Source organism: Cupressus sempervirens, chromosome 9 (genome assembly GCF_028749045.1).
Source record: "Cupressus sempervirens isolate cs-2001-9-10 chromosome 9, ASM2874904v1, whole genome shotgun sequence".
Taxonomy (NCBI): domain Eukaryota; kingdom Viridiplantae; phylum Streptophyta; class Pinopsida; order Cupressales; family Cupressaceae; genus Cupressus; species Cupressus sempervirens.
In genome coordinates, this window is record NC_143126.1 from 261,405,490 (window position 1) to 261,425,350 (window position 19,861).

The window sequence follows — 19,861 nt, forward strand, 5'->3', positions numbered from 1 at the left end:
TGTGTGGGCCCACATGTGACAAAGTGGATTGGGAATATTGAGTGTCATGAGCTTTTGAAACTTATTTTATTTCATCATATCTTCGTGCATATTAATGTCATTTATATGGTTTGCATCTTCATGTTTGAATACACTTATTTTGTATGTTTTCTCTCTTTAATGAGATTTTCATGCAATACAACATGTTTAATATTTAATTTCACCATAATCAATTTGTAAATGTAATTTCTTAAAGTACCAAATGCTTGAAAGACCTTATGCTTTAATTTATTTCCATTTTAAATTATTTTGTTAGGTTCTATATGAAAAATTGTAAACCTTCTAATTTTAAACAAATACTTGGAAGTTACTTCAAACTTTTAGGACTCTAATGGAAAGGGGTAGTGGGCCAATGTATTTCTTCCAAATCTTTGTGATAATGATTTGTCAAATGCTTGAATTGTATAATGCATGTGTTGTTAAGGGCTACTAAGGGCTTGAAAGAAACAAATATGTAAAGACCTTCACCAAAGCTTTCCAATTACTCCTAGGGTTTCTCTTAACCCAAACATATCAAATCAACTCACTTGTAGAGTTTCAATTGGATATTCTGTTGGCAAACTCAAAATGAAAATACACTAGGCCTAATTGAAAATTAGCCATCTAGTGACTAAAAATTAATTCAAAATTCATGGTGAAGCATTGTGTTGACTTATAATGAAAGTCATTGAAATGGCACAAACCAAAAGTGAATATAGAAAATTCCTATTCATAGTCTAAAATAATTTCTTCAGGCTTGGAAAATCTCATGTTGATTTCTTATAAATTACAGGAAAATCAAATTTCTATAAGATAGTGTGATAGGTTCTTTTCAAAGGTTGGTGGAGTTGGAATTGAGTGGACAATTTATTGTTCCTAGTTTGATAAGCCTTATGTATATTCGTGTAAGAAAATCATAATCCTTATTTTGACTGCAACAAAAATTTGGCCCATTGCCACACACTACCTTATGCAACATGACATGTAGGCTAAGGGGATATGTACTTTGAATTACATGTGGAAAAAAAAAAAAATAGTTCAAAAAAAAAAATCTACTAACCTTTAAAAATATAACATAATTGGAGTGCACTTATCTCCTCTTCCTGGCAACCACTATAGTTTCCTAATTATAGAATGAAATCATAGAAGAAAACAAATGATTTATGTAGAGTATTCATCTTGTACATATTTTTGTACTACTCTCTCATATGAAACCTTTATATTAGATTGCAAATTGAAATTATGTACACATTACTTGCTACAAGAAAAATTTGCAAACTGTATGAGAGAATTATGTAGCTAGTAAGGGTACAACTTTAATTATTCTAAGAAATGTTGCAAACTGTGAGACAAAATTACTCAGTGAGTAAAGCATAAAATTTCAATTATTATAAGCACACCTTACAAACTATGTGAATTATTTAGTTGGTAAATAGTAAAACTTTAATTATTTTAAGAAAACTTCACAAAATGTGACAAAATTACTCAGTGAGCAAAGGGTGAAATTTTGACTATTTTAAACAAACCTTGTAAACTATGTGACAATTATTCAACAAGTAAAGAATTAAGTTTCAATTATATTAAAAAAATCTCAGTATTTTTTCCAAGGTTTCGAAGGAGTGCACAAAGATGGAGGCACATGTGGGATGCACTGATAAAGTTTTAGCTAAGTTTATAATTGATTTAGGGAAAAAGAGCCTCAATGTCGATGAATTCCATGCTTCTCTCAATGAAAATAGTGTCAAATTACACTTGTATTTTGTCAACACTCATCTTACCATCATCCATGCAATTCTCTTTGGGTTTTGGAGGAAGACTATTAGCAATGGAACAACTGCACAACTTAGAGGCTTTGGATGAGGAAGGTCTTTTAACTAAGCTTGGAAGGAAGATGGTGGAATTCCAATTAGACCCTCCTACCTAAAAAATTCTCCTTTCTAGTGTGGATTTAGATCATTTTTTTCCCTACCATTTCTTGTTTTCTTCTTTAAAATAAAAGAAAAGAAAATTGAAAATATTTGATGTTTTTTGTTACATATTCCATCAAATTTCTCCATCTTCCTTTGTTGCAAAATTAGATGTACGAATCATTATATTTCTTTTTTTGTAATGATTTGAATTATTTTTTTATGTTTGCATCTTTCAATTTTCATTCCCCATTGTATCTTTGGTTGTAGCCAATTGTTTCTTTGGTTGCAACTTATTATAACTTGGGTCAGATGCTTTCACTTTTAGTCACCCTTTTGATTCTTTAGTTGCACACTTTCATATTGTAGTCCATGCTATTGGATTGCTCAAGGTGAGAAGATGTCAATTAGGCATGTAGAGAGTAATGAGTTTATTCTCATCAAGTGATGGTTAGAAATAGAAAATTGGAGTTAAAAATATTATGGCCACATGTTAAATTTTAGAGTAGCAAAGATGAATTATATATAGATGGCTACATATAAATTGTTAGAGAAATGGACACACAAAGATTGAGAGAATACTTTGTGACATTAGGATTTGTCCATAATTATTTGTAATTAATTCAAAAACTTATATTGGTTATAACTTAGGTTGTGTGCATTACTTTTTTATACATAAATATATGGAGAATTTTATTACATTATATAACCCAAATTTATTTCCCTCTCGTCTCCACCTTAAGAGGGTTTAAGCAATAAAATATGCAATATAGAGCTAAGATATAAAGATATGACAAAATGATGAAGTATATAGAAGAGAAAGAGATGAAGATGAAATATTGCGTGAGATACAAACCTAAAAATTGGCTATAAAATAACCTTCAAAAGGATTGATTCCATGGAATGAAAATTTTGCTGTGAACAAAACCTAGAAATCATTCAGTGAGCAATCAAGGGTGACCTCCTCAATTAGGGTCCACATGGAGCATCAAGGGTGTAGTGCACCCCTAATGAAAGGTGTATAACATTGATTTTGAATTCATAGTTTTGAAGAAAGACAAAAAGGGTATCCAAATCTACAACCTATTCACTAATCTAATATGTAAAAATTGCAAAATAAAGTAATTTTTTTAGATGTTTGGAGGGGAGGGGGGTGCCTCAATCAAACCCTAGTTTAGGAATTAACCTTGAATTGAAATAATTGAAATGAAATGCTAGCAAGTAGTAGTGATAGATTTCACATGAAGTCATGTAAATCTTGAATATTCTCTTGAATTTGGAATGTAATCAAGTATGTAGATGTAATAGCTTTGACTCAACTTCAAAACCCTAGAAAGGAAATCAAAGTGAAATCAAAACCCTCATGAATGAATGTGCTTGAAATACACCATAGGAATGCATGTAGATGAATGTAGATAAAAAGAAGATGCAATAAAGGATCTTGAATGTATTAAGGGAGATATTGAGTGTTTTAATGATAGATCTTTCATAAACTTCTTCAATGGATTGAATGTATGAATCCTTGATATTCAATGGAGATATAACTTGAACACCTTGAATTCTTGAAGAAGGCTTTAGAACTTGAGATATTGAGCACATAAAGTCTTGGGCACTTGATGATAAGATACGAAAATGGAGCAAATGAGAGGGGTTTATATAGAAATCAAAATCAACTTACTCTCATAGGCCGATTGTCATAGGAGTTTGCACCTAATTATCTGAAATAGATGACCAAGAGAAAAAGGGTAGAAATAGTAACTTATCAAGCAATGCACCCCTGAAACATCATGGGTGTATTGTATCCTTGATTTCTAGGTACATAAACCTTGAGGATGATCTAGGGACCCCAAAGTAGGTCTCAAAATACAAAAATCATGCCCAAATTCTTTTTAAAAAACCTATTTTAGTGCCAAGAGAAGATTCCTAATGGAATCATGAGGGGAAAGGAAGCACGTAGGGGAAATAGATCCTGCCTCAATCTTATCAGCATGAAAATGGGATATTTAAAGAGGATCTATTAGGTTTTACCCCGATTCCACCTATAAGAAAGGAAAAATATGGGAAGGGTAAAAGAAAGAGAGAGAGAGAGACCATGATGATCTTACATTAAATAGGTGTTAAAATTTTATTAAATTAGAGTTCTTCCAATTTAAGATGGTATACTTATACCTCACTTTAGTAAAATTGTAGACCAACTCACTTGTGGTAAAGTAGAGAGGAAATAAAGAGAATAATCTGGAAAATCTCAATGAGATAGAACATCACTTAGTCAAAGAGAACAAGCCCCAAAGACAAAGGGTCCTAACTCTACATTCATGCACTTGGATGGGAAAAATAAATCTAAAGATATATCAAAGGGGTTAGGACTAAAATCCAAAATCAACTAGTGAAAGAGACATCAACTAAAGAAACATCTCACCCATTAATATCATGTTTGGAAAGCTATTCCAAGAGCATAAGTGGCAATATAAGAAATTCAAGAGTAACATCATTAATAACATGACTTTAGGATCTATCTCTTGTAGCATGAAAGAAAGTAGAGAAAAAGAAAGTAATTACCTCTCCTAGTAGAGTGACCACCCCATTGTGAACACCAAGAGAGTTGTTGCAATAGGTGGTGTTGAAATAGTCTTATGGGGTGGCAACTCTCTAGTCAACCCATAAAAGTTCTATCTATAGATCAATGTCCATCATATCACCATGGTATGGTTATGTGTAAGAATATGTGTAACTCATGTATGAGACTTAGCATGTTGTTTTTGAATGTATTACCTATATATGGGACTTTAGCAAATTGTTATGCATAGCCCAAATATAACATTTATCATATATCTATCTTGATGTGTTATTCATGAATGAGGTTTAGCAAGTTTGTTTGTGTTACCCATTATGAGATTTATCATATGTGTTTGTGTATGCAAAAGAGGGATGAAGTAAAAATGCATAGATTTTATAATGACTTAGAAAGCATACCTAGCATCTAGGGCTAAATTACTCCAAGCAATGCTCAAAATATGTATTTTCCACCCCATGCAAGAAAACACTATGTACAAGGAGGGTGTATATATTCCCCCTCCTTATCATGTCTATGTCAAATAGGCATGAGAATAAAAGTAAAGAAGATACCTACTTAAACAACTAGGAAATATCCTTTTAGCAAGAATGTGAACTATGTTCGTAGCAAAGAGTCATGGCTCCTATAATCCAAGAACATACACAATTGTGAAAAAGATATAATTATCAAGGAAAGAGAATCCTCAAAAATGATGAATCTTAATAACAAGATGTCCACCTAAAATGAGTGCTTGATCAAGATAACAACTCTAAGAAGAAGGGAAGAAAAATAAGAATGCACCTATATAGCCACCCCCCCCCCCCCCCCCCCCAACCCCCCCATGTATACACACACACACACACACACACACACACACACACACACACACATATTCATATATATGTATATATGTGTAAATATATATATGTATATGTATGTATGTATATATATACATATACATACATACATACACACATACATACATATACATATACATACACACACACACACACACACACACACACACACACACACACACACACACACACACACACACACACACACACACACACACACACATCTTAGTGGAATAGGTATCCTTAGATGAAGGATAACAATATCCAAGCAAGGTAAAGTGTGTATCATAGACATAACTTTACTTGATAAAGAAGAGGTGATGACTTAGGACATACACCTCTTACAAAATAGAGTATCCATAGCGAAGACACAATTATTCAAAAAGAAGGACAATGTCTCGTAATAAATGAGTTCCATGTAAGATTGAAAGAAAGTATATTCTTAGAAAAGGAGATAAAGAATATAGAAAGCTTCTTAAGCCCCAAGTTTGAGAAGCATTAAAATATAAGATACAAAAAGATACTTGTTAGGAAAAAATTGCAGTCATACATGTACAAAGCATTGCATACCAAAGACAATAATGTTCCATAAAACAATATAAATCTATAGAGAAATGAGATAGAGTGATGAAAAAATACCACATTATTCCTACTTAGTTATCATAAAATTAATAGTAAAGGGATAACATATCCAAGAGAGACAAAGGAGAAAGAAAAATCCAATATAAGCCCTAAATTGTAGATAGAATTCAAATTCATAAAGGATATTGGATGCATTGAAGAAGGGAAGAAGGATGCATTATTCCTCACTAAGTAATCAAAGTCAAATAATGGATTCAATGATATAGATAGAAGGAGGAAAATAGGGCCCTTGCCCCTCAAGTGAAGAGACAAGGGAAATGACTATTATGTTACCTAAAAAGTTCTATAATGAGTCCCCAAAGAAAAATCTAACAATGCCACAAACCTGGAGTAACATAATAGGGATGTAAATATATCAAGTAAAATGATCATGAAAAAGATACCATTCATCATTGCAATTCATAGGAAATGTAACATTAGTAATGCATCGATAAAGCATTGAAAAGAAATATCTTTTAGATGTAATAAGATGAAAATTCGAAGAGTGGCAATCAATATGCATAGTCGGGATCTACATGATGTACCACTTCTTTCCATTGCCTGTTTAGCTTAGCATTATATATATTGTATGTACATGCATGGTTTTTATGTAGGTTACAAGTACCAGGTATCAACTTTCCTAAATTGCCAGGATGCGCATATCCTATTACACTATCTCAAAGATAAGAGAATGGAGATAAATTCTCAAGTCCAAATCCCATACCCTTAAACCATTTGTCCTAGTGAGGTAGGACAAGTATCTGGATATTTTACCTTCTAAATGTTTCGGATGACATAATTCATGATTTTTAACCTATAGACTGATTTTGTGTGAATTGTTCTATGAAGAGTTTTCATATTTCATCTTGGAGGTCTATGGTGAATTTTCTATTAATTAAGTCTTAATAAATATATTTAATTAATAAATTAATTATTTGGAGAAAATTAATATAATATCATGATCTTTGATATTTTGATTATAGTTAATTAAATGAGAATTAATTGAGAAAAAGTATTAAATAAAAGAAAATTATAAATTAAAATTAATAATAATTATAAAATAACAATAAAGTAATAAATAAATAATAATAATAAAAGTTATAAAAATCTTAAATAGAAGTTATAAAAAATTAAACAAAATTTATAAGCTTGCCTAGGAGTAAACGCACCTTTTTTTTCTAATATGTCAACAACACGGGGGTTAGTGCACCAATTAAGCACATGGTGTCTGCAACCTTATGACTAAGGTAGAAGGTTGGAATAGACTCGTGCTTAGTTGTCTACACCTTTTAGTTGTTTCTAGAGACATTCTAGGTGCTTCCTAAGAGGCTTTTATATTCAGGCATTGCTAGAAGCTTAGACACAGCGTGGGAGAGCATTTTGGATCATTGGAGGACTCGAGAACTTTGGAGAACGGAGGAGCTTGCTCTGCGGGTTTTATGAGGAAAAGTGAATTAGCATTAGAATCTGGGTAGACTCTTGTTATTTTGATTATGCTATTTTGGCATCTTGCACTTTCTGTCTTCTTCATGTCTTCCATATGTTTTCTAAGGGTTTTACCATATTTTGGTTGTATGCATTTTTCAATATGGGTAGTTAGAATTTATTTGAGAAAACTTGATATACATAGATCTGAGAATTCTATGGACTAGGGTTAAAATTTATAGCCAAATCCATTAAAAGAATTATTGGGTAAATTAGAGAGAAAATATTTTATAGGAAACTCTTAAAATTGGATATATATTCTTTGTGGAAAAACATATATTTTCAGATCTACATAAATATACATTTTATAAACATATGTATAAATATATATGTTTATGCTGTATAGAACTCTGCGTATATATATATATATATATATATTAATATTTATTATATATTTAAATATTAGTATGTATATATATATGTCTATACATATGTATGTATGTATGTATATATGTGTGTGTGTGTGTGTGTGTGTGTGTGTGTGTGTGCATGTGTGTGTCTATGTGTGGATTAATGAAATTTTAAATATTTAAGATTCCAAATAAATAATATAGTTTTAAAAATTAATCAATTTTCTTAATTGGAATTTGATCTAATTAAGGTTAGACAACATTTCTGATATTTAAGTTATTTAATATTTTAGTTCTACTCAAAATAGTAAATGGAGAATAGCATATGATTCCTAGAACACTTAGAAAAATTGAGTTCTAAAAGTTAGAGGGAAAATTTTTAAACTATCAAAATAATACATGGGTTAGGAAAAATGTACAAAATGTCCCTCTACTCAATACCTAAATTTGGAAATGAAAACTGAGACCTCGACATTTAATTCAATGATTTAATTTTAGCAAAACCAAAACATGTGCTTGCATTGTGTTTTCTCTATGCTATTTGTTTTGGGTTTTTGGGTTGACTAGTGTTGACCAGTTATAGGACGTCTACTAGAGGCTTGGGGGTTATGATTGTGATGTTGTGATGATGTCTTATTTCCAATCTTTATTAACCCAACCATGGTTATGTGATTGAATGCTCTATGTAATGTTTGTAATTACTGATTGTTATAGTTGAGATTCATATGTATGAGATATTTGACTTAACCATTTTTGAGTCATCGATCAGTTATCCTTGGGATATTTTCTAGTCACCATTATGGGACTGAAATGTTGATTTATGATGTCATGTTGTGACATGTTTTGACTCAGCCATTTTGGAGTCTTCAATCAGTATGCTTTGAGATATATTTTGGTTATTGAGAACCAATGGATACTTTTGATTATCAGTGATGCTTCAGTTGCCAATAGAGAGTTGTTGTGGTAATGATTTTCTATGGATGCTTTTTAGTTGCTCATGGAGATTTGATGCTATTATTGTGGATATTTGATGTTCTTATTTTGGATTATCTTTTGATTTTTCTTTCTAGTCGCTTGTATAGGACTGGGGTGATTTATGATTCCATGAGCTTAGGGTAGGTTATCTACTTGTAGTGTCAGGAAGTGGCTTGCAATGGAGGCCGGGGCCCTAAGAGGCTGTCAGGGTAACTCATTGTAAGTTGTTTAATAAGTGAAAACATTCACACCTAATACTAACTAAATGAACCTAAAAAGATAATTATTTTGTTCTCACCCATGCCTTGAGTGCTTGTGCAGACTAGGATGGGAGTAGAGAGAACGCATGGTTGTGACCTTGCATTCCATAGTATGCCTTATCAGTATGAGAGGATACTAGTGGCAGCATGAGGATCAGTAGGGACCTGTGGAGTTTAGCTAACTACCAGGGTAACTTCTACATGATGTATGAGATGACACTTTCCCACTTGCATAGTAGGTTCCTACATGTCTTTGTGTGCCTCTAGGAATTAGATGTCAATTTTGTGTTGGAACCTTTGAGTTAGTATACTTTTAAGATTCCTGGACTTATAGAGATTTATGCTATGTGTTTTGGATAGCCTATTTGGGACTTGAGATTATCTCCTCAACATAGTGGGAGTGGACCACTTACGTACCACGCGGTCAAGTGGTAGTGCTTTTCCACTCTTATCATTTGAGATCTGTTTGAGACATCGTGGCTGATGCGTCCTTCATGATGGTGGATATGTATCCTTTCATTGATGATTAGCTAGATGATGTTATCTTATGCTTTTATTTGCATGTTAGATTACTTTTTGCATATGATGTAGTATGTATAGGTGTGACATTCCTATTATGTTAATGCCGATGATCTCTTCGGTGACTTGGGATGTTATGCACGGAGGGATGGTTGGGATCCACGATGGTCTAATGATACTATTAATAGTTGGGAGGAACTGTGCACTTAGTTTATTATGTTTGATCTTTATGATGGATGTATATATCTTCTATGATGATTTATCATGTGTATCATATGGTTACCTTTACTTTGATGTATCATGGATTAGAATAGGATGATGTACCTTATTCCACATATGTATATTCTTTTAAGCTTTTCATACCCTGTGACATGTACAGTGGATGATTGGGTATTTAGAAATGTAATGTATAAACATTGGACTTATCATTATTATTTCATGTGGTTGTTGTATTAGATGGATTCAATAATGTTAGTTGATTTAGATGTAATTCAACATTAAGGGATCCTTAAAGAATGTAATCTATTATGTATGTTATGTTTACTTTTAGATGGACATTGCTATTGCTTCTGTTATTGTGTATAAGTTATAAGTGGTATTTACTTTCATGTTTTAAAAAAAAAAAATGCTTCCAAACTTAGTGAAATTCTAGGTTAATTCTTTAGATCCCTTGGCGGGGCATTACATTTGGTATCAGAGTACAAGAATAGATATACAATACCATTTCATCCAAATGCTTTGATTTGGCACACCTTGCTTAGTGCTTATAGGGTCCATGAAAATATGCAACTTGGAAAGAAGGCAGCCAAACATCTTATTGAGTTGGAAACACAAGATTCTGCAACATATGTATTGCTATCAAATATCTACACTGCTACTAGAAGATGGGATAGTGTAATAAAGGTTAGAAGAATAATGGAGTAGAGATAGGTGAAAAACAGAACCACATTGCAATTCCACTAAACTCAAGAATAGAGTTCATAAACTTGTTGTTGAAGGCCCGAGTTTCAACATTGGGAGCTCTGGGTATTTTGGAACAACTAGAACTTTGAACTATTAAGTGTATCTCTTCAACTTGAAAATTAGGTAAACTGAAATAGAATTTGAATTGATACTTGTAAATTTTTCATACTTCAACACTTAGCTTTCAAACTGAAAATTTTACTTAAATTGAACTTAGTCTATTGCAACATGTATCTTTTGATTGTAATAGTACTTTGTACTATTGTAGGATGGTATCTAGGACAAGGTCTTCTATTAGAGGCCATGGTAGAGTTTTTGGTAGAGTTCATGGTCATGGTAGAGCTATTAGTGTCCATGAGTTTGCCCATGGGGGATCTACTCATGAAGAGAGCAGAGGAGAGCATGCTAGTAAGTAGCAAGAAGAGAGTCGTAGAGGGGACCAAGCTGAGTCTGAGGAGGTTGATTTGAGATAGATGATGCAGACTATTCTTGATCACCTACCTCCTGTTCAAGATCAGCCCAAAGCACATTAGACAGAACAAGAGCATAGACCCATGTCTAGTAGCCCTCGGAAGGATCATCAGAGATCCATTGTGTCCACTCAGATGAAGGATCTTTCGAGATCCAAGGTCAAGCCTTTCAATGGGAAAGGTTCTAGTTATGTGGCTGAATAGTGGCTTATTTCCCACGATAGGATTTTTTCCATACAGGAGTTTGATAGCAATGTTAAGGCAAGATTTGTGATCACCAATTTGGAGAATATTGGGGCCACTTGGTGGAAAATTGAGGAAAAGAAGCTGGGTATCGATATGAGTAGTGTTACTTGGGAACTATCCTTAGAAAGTTTCCACGAACGATTCCTACTAGAGGAATGGAAACAACAAAGGGCAGATGAGTTTCATAATCTCAAGCAGTACACTATGTCAGTAACTAAGTATGAGCATAAGTTTTACGAGCTCATGTCTTTTCAAGATTCAATGAAAATTTAGCTCAGGTTACACAACATTTTATTAAGGGCTTGAATAATCATATAATTGGGGGTGTCAAGGTATTTGAGCCAAAAACCCTCCAAGATGCAGTAAGTCAAGCTATCCTTGTTGAGAAAAGTGTCAACCTTGGTCAAGGAGGCTTTGTAGGAGTGCCAATAACATCAGGATCTAAAGGCAACTACAATTCAGGTGGTAACAAGAAGCCTTCTTTTTCTAAAGGGAAATAATATCAACAACAGTCTCAGCAGACGCAGTAGCAAAAGGGATCAAATTCTCAGGCTCAAGGTGGTGGCAGAGGTTCTAACTCCAAGAACAACCATAATACTCAATGTAATAAACAAAATCAGCCCAATCAGCTAGCTCAGAGCAATCAGTCTTTTGTCAGAAAGAATAGCCATCAGCAATCAAATGCACCACCTATGGGTAAAGGATCTGGCAGAAATATAGAATTTTTTTCATGTGGACATATTAGACATTATGTAGCTCAGTGTCCATAGCAAGCACCTCAGTTTTTAGGACCTAGGCCTACAGTTTCAGAGCCTACAATTGGTGATGCGGGTAGAGCTCATAGAGTATTTGCAATAGTAGATCACCGTCAGGTAGATCATCAGGGAACAGTGGTTGAGACCACATGTTCTATTCGAGGTATATCTCTTTTAGTATTGTTCAATTTAGGAGCTATAGATTCATTTATTTCACCATCTATAGGTTCTAAGTGTAAGTTGGATGTGGTTGGCAAGTGGAACTAGCCTCAGGTATTAAGGTCTCCATAGATTCTGTAGTTCATAAGTGTGGGCTTAGCTTGGGAAGCTTTGATACTCCAGTTGACCTTCGAGTCATACCCCTTGGTTCCTACAATGTGCTTTTGGGGATGGATTGGCTTGGCTCTCATAGAGCCAGTATAGATTGCAGGAATAAGATTATAATGTGCCAAGATGACCAAGGGTATGATGTGAAGATAGTTGGGATACCAAGGCCTCTATCTCTGCGGATGATTTTTTCTATGCAATTGAAGTGGAGTTTTTGTAAGGGATGTCAGATATTTGCTATTATGGTAAGTGATCTTGATGAGGAAGATTCCGTGAGGAAGACTTTAGATCACTCAATTTTACAGAAGTACGCAGATGTTTTTCCAAGTGAGATTCTAGGCATGCCTCTGAAGAGGGACATCAATTTTAGTATTGATCTGATTCCTGGAGTAGAGCCTATCTCTAAAACTCCTTATCATATGACTACATAAGAATTAGGTGAGTTACATCTTCATCTAGAGGAACTTCTGGAAAAAGGGAGCATTCAACGTAGTGTATCACCATGGGGAGCTCCAGTGTTCTTTGTGAAGAAGAAAGATGATTCTTTGCACCTTTGTATTGATTATAGATAGTTGAATAAGGTGACTATTAAGAATAGGTATCCTCTCCCTAGGATTGATGACTTATTTGATCAGATCAAGGGAGCTACAGTATTCTCCAAGATTGACCTTAAGTCAGGATACCACCAGCTTCACATTAAGGAAGCCGATATTCACAAGACTACTTTCCAAACTCGCTATGAGCATTATGAGTTCACAGTGGTACCTTTTGGGTTGACTAATGCTCCATTAGTTCTCATGAGTTTGATGAATAGTGTTTTTCAATCATATCTTGATAGGTTTGTACTTTTATTTCTTGATGACATATTGATATATTCTAATTCTCAGAAGGAGCATGAGGAACACTTGCAATTGGTCTTACAATTTTTAAGAGACAATCATCTTTACGCCAATGCAGCTAAGTGCAAATTTTTCAAATTGGAGATTAAGTATTCAGGGCATATCATTTTAGGTGATGGTATTTCAGTAGACCCTAAAAATATTTAGGTGATAGTAGATTGGCCTACACCGACTAATGTGTCAGAGATTCATAGTTTCATGGGCCTAGCTAGTTATTATCGTAGATTTGTCCAAAACTTCTCTAGAATAGCACATCCTATCACTTCTCTTTAGAGGAAAGGAAAGAAGTTTATATGGATAGAGAAATGTGAGGAAGCATTTCAAAAGCTCAAGGAGCTTTTGACCAGTGCATCAATCTTAGCAGTACCTGATCCAGAAGGTGATTTCATGGCGTGTACAGATGCTTCTCTTGAAGGGATTGGGGCAGTGTTGATGCAAAATGGACGAGTGATTGCATATGAGTCACGCAAGCTCAAGGATCATGAGCTAAATTATCCTATGCACAGTCTTGAGTTAGCACTAGTAGTTCATGCTTTGACAAGGTGGAGACATTTCTTGTTGGGGCACAAATTTGAGCTACACAGTGATCATCACAGTCTTCAGTACATTTTGACTCAGCCTAATTTGAATGCTCACTAGAGATGATGGATGGAATTTCTATGCGAGTATGATTTTTAGGTAAAGTATATTTAGGGAAAGGATAATGTGGTGGCAAATTCTTTGATTCATAGGAGACATGTGATATCATCTATGATTCTTAGTGTGGATTTGAGGAGTCAGATTCTTCAGGCACTTCCTATAGATTCTTGGTATCAAGAGGTGTGCAAAGAATTAGATTCAGGAATACCTTTGGAAGGTAAGTTTGCAGGCTACATTTGAAAGTCAGATGGTCTTTTGAGACATTTGGGGAGAATTTATGTGCCATTACTAGATGAGCTTCGTACCTTGATTCTAGCAGAAGCCCATCGTACACCTTACTTGGCACATCCAAGTGTCAAAAAGATGCATGCTGATTTGAGACATTTGTTCTTTTGGTGTGGGATGAAGCGAGACATTGCTAATTTTGTGGCTAGGTGTCTTGAGTGTTAGAGAGTTAAGGTAGAACACTAGTACCTAGCTAGACTTTTCTAGCCAAATCTCATTCCTTCATGGAAGTGGGATATCATCTCCATGGACTTCATAGTAGGATTACCTATGTTGTTCATCGTCATGATGCTATCATGGTCATCGTTGATTGGTTGACTAAGGTGGCACATTTTTCACCAATCAAGTCTTCCTACATAGCAGCTTCTATAGCTAATTTCTTCATGCATGACATTGTGAGATTACATGGTATTCCTCGAAAGATCATTTCTGATAGGGATCTTGTATTTACACCACATTCTGGACATCGTTACAGTATGAGCTTGGAGCAAGATTAAATTTTAGTTCCACATATCATCCAGAGATAGATGGTTAGATAGAGAGGGTGAATAAGGCTTTGGAAGATATGTTACAGATGTATGTGATGGATAGGTAGACACATTGGGAGGACTATCTCTACCTAGTGGAGTTTGCTTACAACAATGAGTATCATAGTTCTATTGGCATGGCACCATTTCAGGCATTATATGGATGTCCTTATCATACACCCTTAAGTTAGGATAGTCTTGAGGATTGCATCATGTTGGGTCCTAAGATGCTTCATGATATGGAGCAACAAGTAGTGTGTATCCATGAGCACTTGACTATGGCACAAGATAGGAAAAAAAAGTATGATGATGCACATAGGATAGATAAGTAGTTTGTTGTGGGGGATAAGGTTTTCTTGAGAGTGCATCTACAAAAGAGTCTGATCCAATATGAAAAGGGTTCTAAGCTAGCACCTCGCTTTATGGGACCATTTGAGATTCTAGAGAGGATTGACCCGGTTTCTTACCGCCTTGCTCTGCCACCTAGCCTAGCTCGCATTCATGATGTTTTCCATGTTTTAGTACTTAAGTAGTATATTCTTGATGTTGTACATGTTCTTGACTAGAATGCATTGCAAGTAGAGGATGGGTAGCTGGCTTTGGAGCTAGTTTGTATTCTAGAGTAGCAGGAGTTGACCCTTAGGGGTCGAACCATCAAGTAGGTAAGGGTCCGATGGGACCCTACTGATGATTCTTCAGCTACATGGGAGGATGGAGCTAGATTATGAGAGTTATATCCCTACTTGTTTGTAGGCTTCCAAGAGTAAGCCTAATCCAAAGGGGGGTGGATGTAGTGCTTTCCTTCATTCACTTTTTTTTGGACATATTGTTGCTATTATTATTGGACTATGATAGACTAGTTTTATGTTGATAGATTAGTGGTATTCTTTTGAGACTATCCAAGATTATCTTATGGATTCAGTTGATATATGATGAGATCATTTAGACTTTAAATTTCATGTATGCATGATGATCATTACATTGCTTTCAGTTATTGATGATGATTAGTTAGATAGTTTATTATCTCATGTGTTTTATTATAGATACTTACCCCATACTTGCATGTGTATGGTGTGCATGTTTGTTCTTATTGTATGGCATTTCTGATGTGGTTAAGGAAGGGAGTCATAGTCACCTACTAGTCGGGATCTACATGATGTACCACTTCCTATCATTGTCTGTTTAGCTTAGCATTATATATATTTTATGTACATGCATGGGTTTTATGCAAGTTGCAGGTATCGAGTATCAACTTCCCTGAATTTTTAGGATGAGCAAACCCTATTACACTATCTCAGTGATAAGAGAAGGGAGATAAATTCCCAAGTCCAAATTCCAAACCCTTAAACCATTTGTCCTAGTGAGGTAGGACAAGTATATATATATATTAAAATTTGTTATATATTTAAATATTAGAATGTGTGTGTGTGTGTGTGTGTGTGTATATATATATATATATATATATATATATACATATGTATGTATGTATATATATATATGGATTAATGAAATTTTAACTATTTAAGATTCCAAATAAATAATATAGTTTTAAAAATTAATCAATTTTCTTAATTGGAATTTGATCTAATTAAGGTTAGAAAAAATTTATGATATTTAAGTTATTTAATATTTTAGTTCTACTCAAAATAGTAAATGGAGAATAGCGTATGATTCCTAGAACACTTAGGAAAATTGAGTTCTAAGAGTTAGAGGGAAAAGTTTTAAACTATCAAAACAATACATGGGTTAGGAGAAACATAAAAAATGTCCCTCTACTCAATACCTAAATTTGGAAACAAAAATTGAGACCTCCACATTTAATTCAATGACATAATTTTAGCAAAACCAAAACATGTGCTTGCATTGTGTTTTCTCTATGCTATTTGTTTTGGATTTTTGGGTTGATTAGTGTTGAACAATTATAGGACGTCTACCAAAGGCTTGGGGGTTATGATTGTGATGTCGTGATGATGTCTTATTTTTGATCTTTATTAACCCAACCATGGTTATGTGATGAAATGCTCTATGTAATGTTTGTAATTAGTGATTGTTATAGTTGAGATTCATATGTATGAGACATTTGATTTAACTATTTTTTAGTCATCGATCAGTTATCCTTGAGATATTTTCTAGTTGCCATGATGGGACTGAAATGTTGATTTATGATGTCATGTTGTGACATGTTTTAACTCAACCATTTTGGAGTCTTCGATCAATATGCTTTGAGATATATTTTGGTTATTGAGAACCAATGGATACTTTTGATTATTAGTGATGCTTCATTTGCCAATAGAGAGTTGTTGTGGTCATGATTTTCTATGGATTCTTTTCAGTTGTTCATGGAGATTTGATGCTATTATTGTGGATATTTGATGTTATTATTTTGGATTATCTTTTGATTTTTCTTTCCAGTCGCTTGTATAGGACTAGGGTGATTTATGATTCCATGAGCTTAGGGTAGGTTATCTACTTGTAGTGTTGGGAAGTGGCTTGCAATGGGAGTTGGGGCCCTAAGACGCTGCCAGGGTAACTCATTGTAAGTTTTTTAATAAGTGAAAATATTCACACCTAATATTAACTAAATGGACCTAAAAAGATAAATGTTTTATTCTTGCCCATGCCTCGAGTGCTTGTACAGGCTAGGATGGGAGTAGAGAAAATGCATGGTTGTGACCTTGCATTCGATAGTATGCCTTGTCAATAAGAGAGCATACTAGTGGCCGCATGAGGATAAGTAGGGACCCGTGGAGTTTAGCTAACTGCCAGGGCAACTTCTACATGATATATGTGATGACACTTTCCTGCTTGCATAGTAGGTTCCTACATGTCTTTGTGTGCCTTTGGGAATTAGATGTTGGTTTTGTGATTGGAACCTTTGAGTTAGTATACTTTTAGGATTCCTGGACTTATAGAGATTTATGCTATGTGTTTTGGATAGCCTATTTGGGACTTGAGATTATCTCCTCAGCATGGTGGGAGTGGACCATTTAGGTTCCATGCGGTCGAGTGGTAGTGTTTTTCCGCTCTTATCATTTGAGATCCATTTGAAACATCACGATTGATGCATCATTCATGATGGTGGATATGTATTATTTCATTGATGATTAGCATATGTTAAACGATGTTATCTTATGCTTTTATTTGCATGTTAGATTACTTTTTGCATATGATGTAGTATGTATAGGTGTGACATTCCTATTATGTTAATGCCAATGATCTCTTCGGTGACTTGGGATCTTACACATAGAGGGATGGCTAGGATCCATGATGGTCTAATAATGCTATTAACAGTTGGGAGGAACCATGCACTTAGTTTATTATGTTTGATCTTGATGATGGATGTATATATCTCCTATGATGATTTATCACGTGTATCATATGGTTATCTTTACTTTGATGTATCATGGATTAGAATAGGATGATGTACCTTATTCCACATATGTATATTCTTTTAGGATTTTCATACCCTGTGACATGTATAGTGAATGATTGAGCATTTAGAAATGTAATGTATAAACATTGGACTTATCATTTTTATTTCATGTGGTTGTTGTAATAGATGGATTCAATAATGTTAGTTGATTTAGATATAATTCAATGTTAAGGGATCCTTAAAGAATGCGTTCTATTATGTATGTTATGTTTACTTTTAGATGGTTATTGCTATTACTTCTGTTATTCTTGTATTAGTTGTGAATGATATTACTATTATGTTTTTAAAAAAAAGAAAAAAAATGTTTCCAAACCTAGTGAAATTCTAGGTTAATTCTTTGGATCCCTTAGCGGGGCATTACATTTGGTATCAGAGCTAGGTTTCAAATGTGTCAGATGACATAATTCGTGATTTTTAACCCTTTAGACTGATTTTGTGTGAATTGTTCTATGAAGGGTTTTCATATTTCATCTTGGAGCTCTATAGTGAATTTTCTATTAATTAAGTCTTAATAAATAGATTTAATTAATAAATTAATTATTTGGAGAAAATTAATATAATATCATGATCTTTGATATTTTGATTATAGTTAATTAAATGAGAATTAATTGAGAAAAAGAATTAAATAAAAGAAAATTATAAATTAAAATTAATAATAAATATAAAATAACAATAAAGTAATAAATAAATAATAATAATAATAAAAGTTATAAAAATCTTAAATAGAAGTTATAAAAAATTAAACAAAAGTTATAAGCTTGCCTAGGAGTAAACGCACCTTTTTATTTCTCATATGTCAAAAACACGGGGGTTAGTGCACCAATTAAGCACATGGTGTCTACAACCTTATGACTCATCTAGAAGGTTGGAATAGACTCATGCTTAGTTTTCTACACCTTCTAGTTGTTTCTAAAGACATTCTAGGTGCTTCCTGAGAGGCCTTTATATTTAGGCATTCCTAGAAGCTTAGACATAGTGTGGGAGAGCATTTTGGAGTATTGAAGGACTTGGGAACTTTGGAGAATGGAGGAGCTTGCTCTGTGGGTTTTTTGAGGAAAAGCGAGTTAGCATCAGAATTCAAGTAGACTCTTGTGATTTTGCTTATGCTATTTCCGCATCTTGCACTTCTTGTCTTCTTCATGTCTTCCATATGTTTTCTGAGGGTTTTACCATATTTTGGTTGTATGCATTTTTCAATATGGGTAGTTAAAATTTATTTGAGAAAACTCTATATGCGTAGATCTGAGAATTCTATGGACTAGGGTTAAAATTTATAGCCAAATCCATTAAAATAATTATTGAGTAAATTAGAGAGCAAATATTTTATAGAAAACTCTTAAAATTGGATATATATTCTTTGTGGAAAAACATATATTTTCAGATCTGCATAAATATACATTTATAAACATATGTATAAATATATATATTTATGTTGTATAGAACTCTGCGTATATATATATAGACACACACACACACATATATACATATATAAATTTATATATATACATACATATGTATATATATATTTATTTAATTGAAAATTTGATGGTATATCACAGTGAGAACTCATAAAATCGCATTGCGATTGATTGAATATGTTTTAAAAATGTTATTCAAAATGCTTATAAAATATATATATAATAAAATGGTATATGTTATAATGCGTAGTGGGGATGGAATTTCCGTGCACCTGTGCTTGTTTTCAGTGGGGTACCTACGGTCGCAGGAACTGCGACGTCAGCAGGTACCACATACCCACTATTGCCGTAGG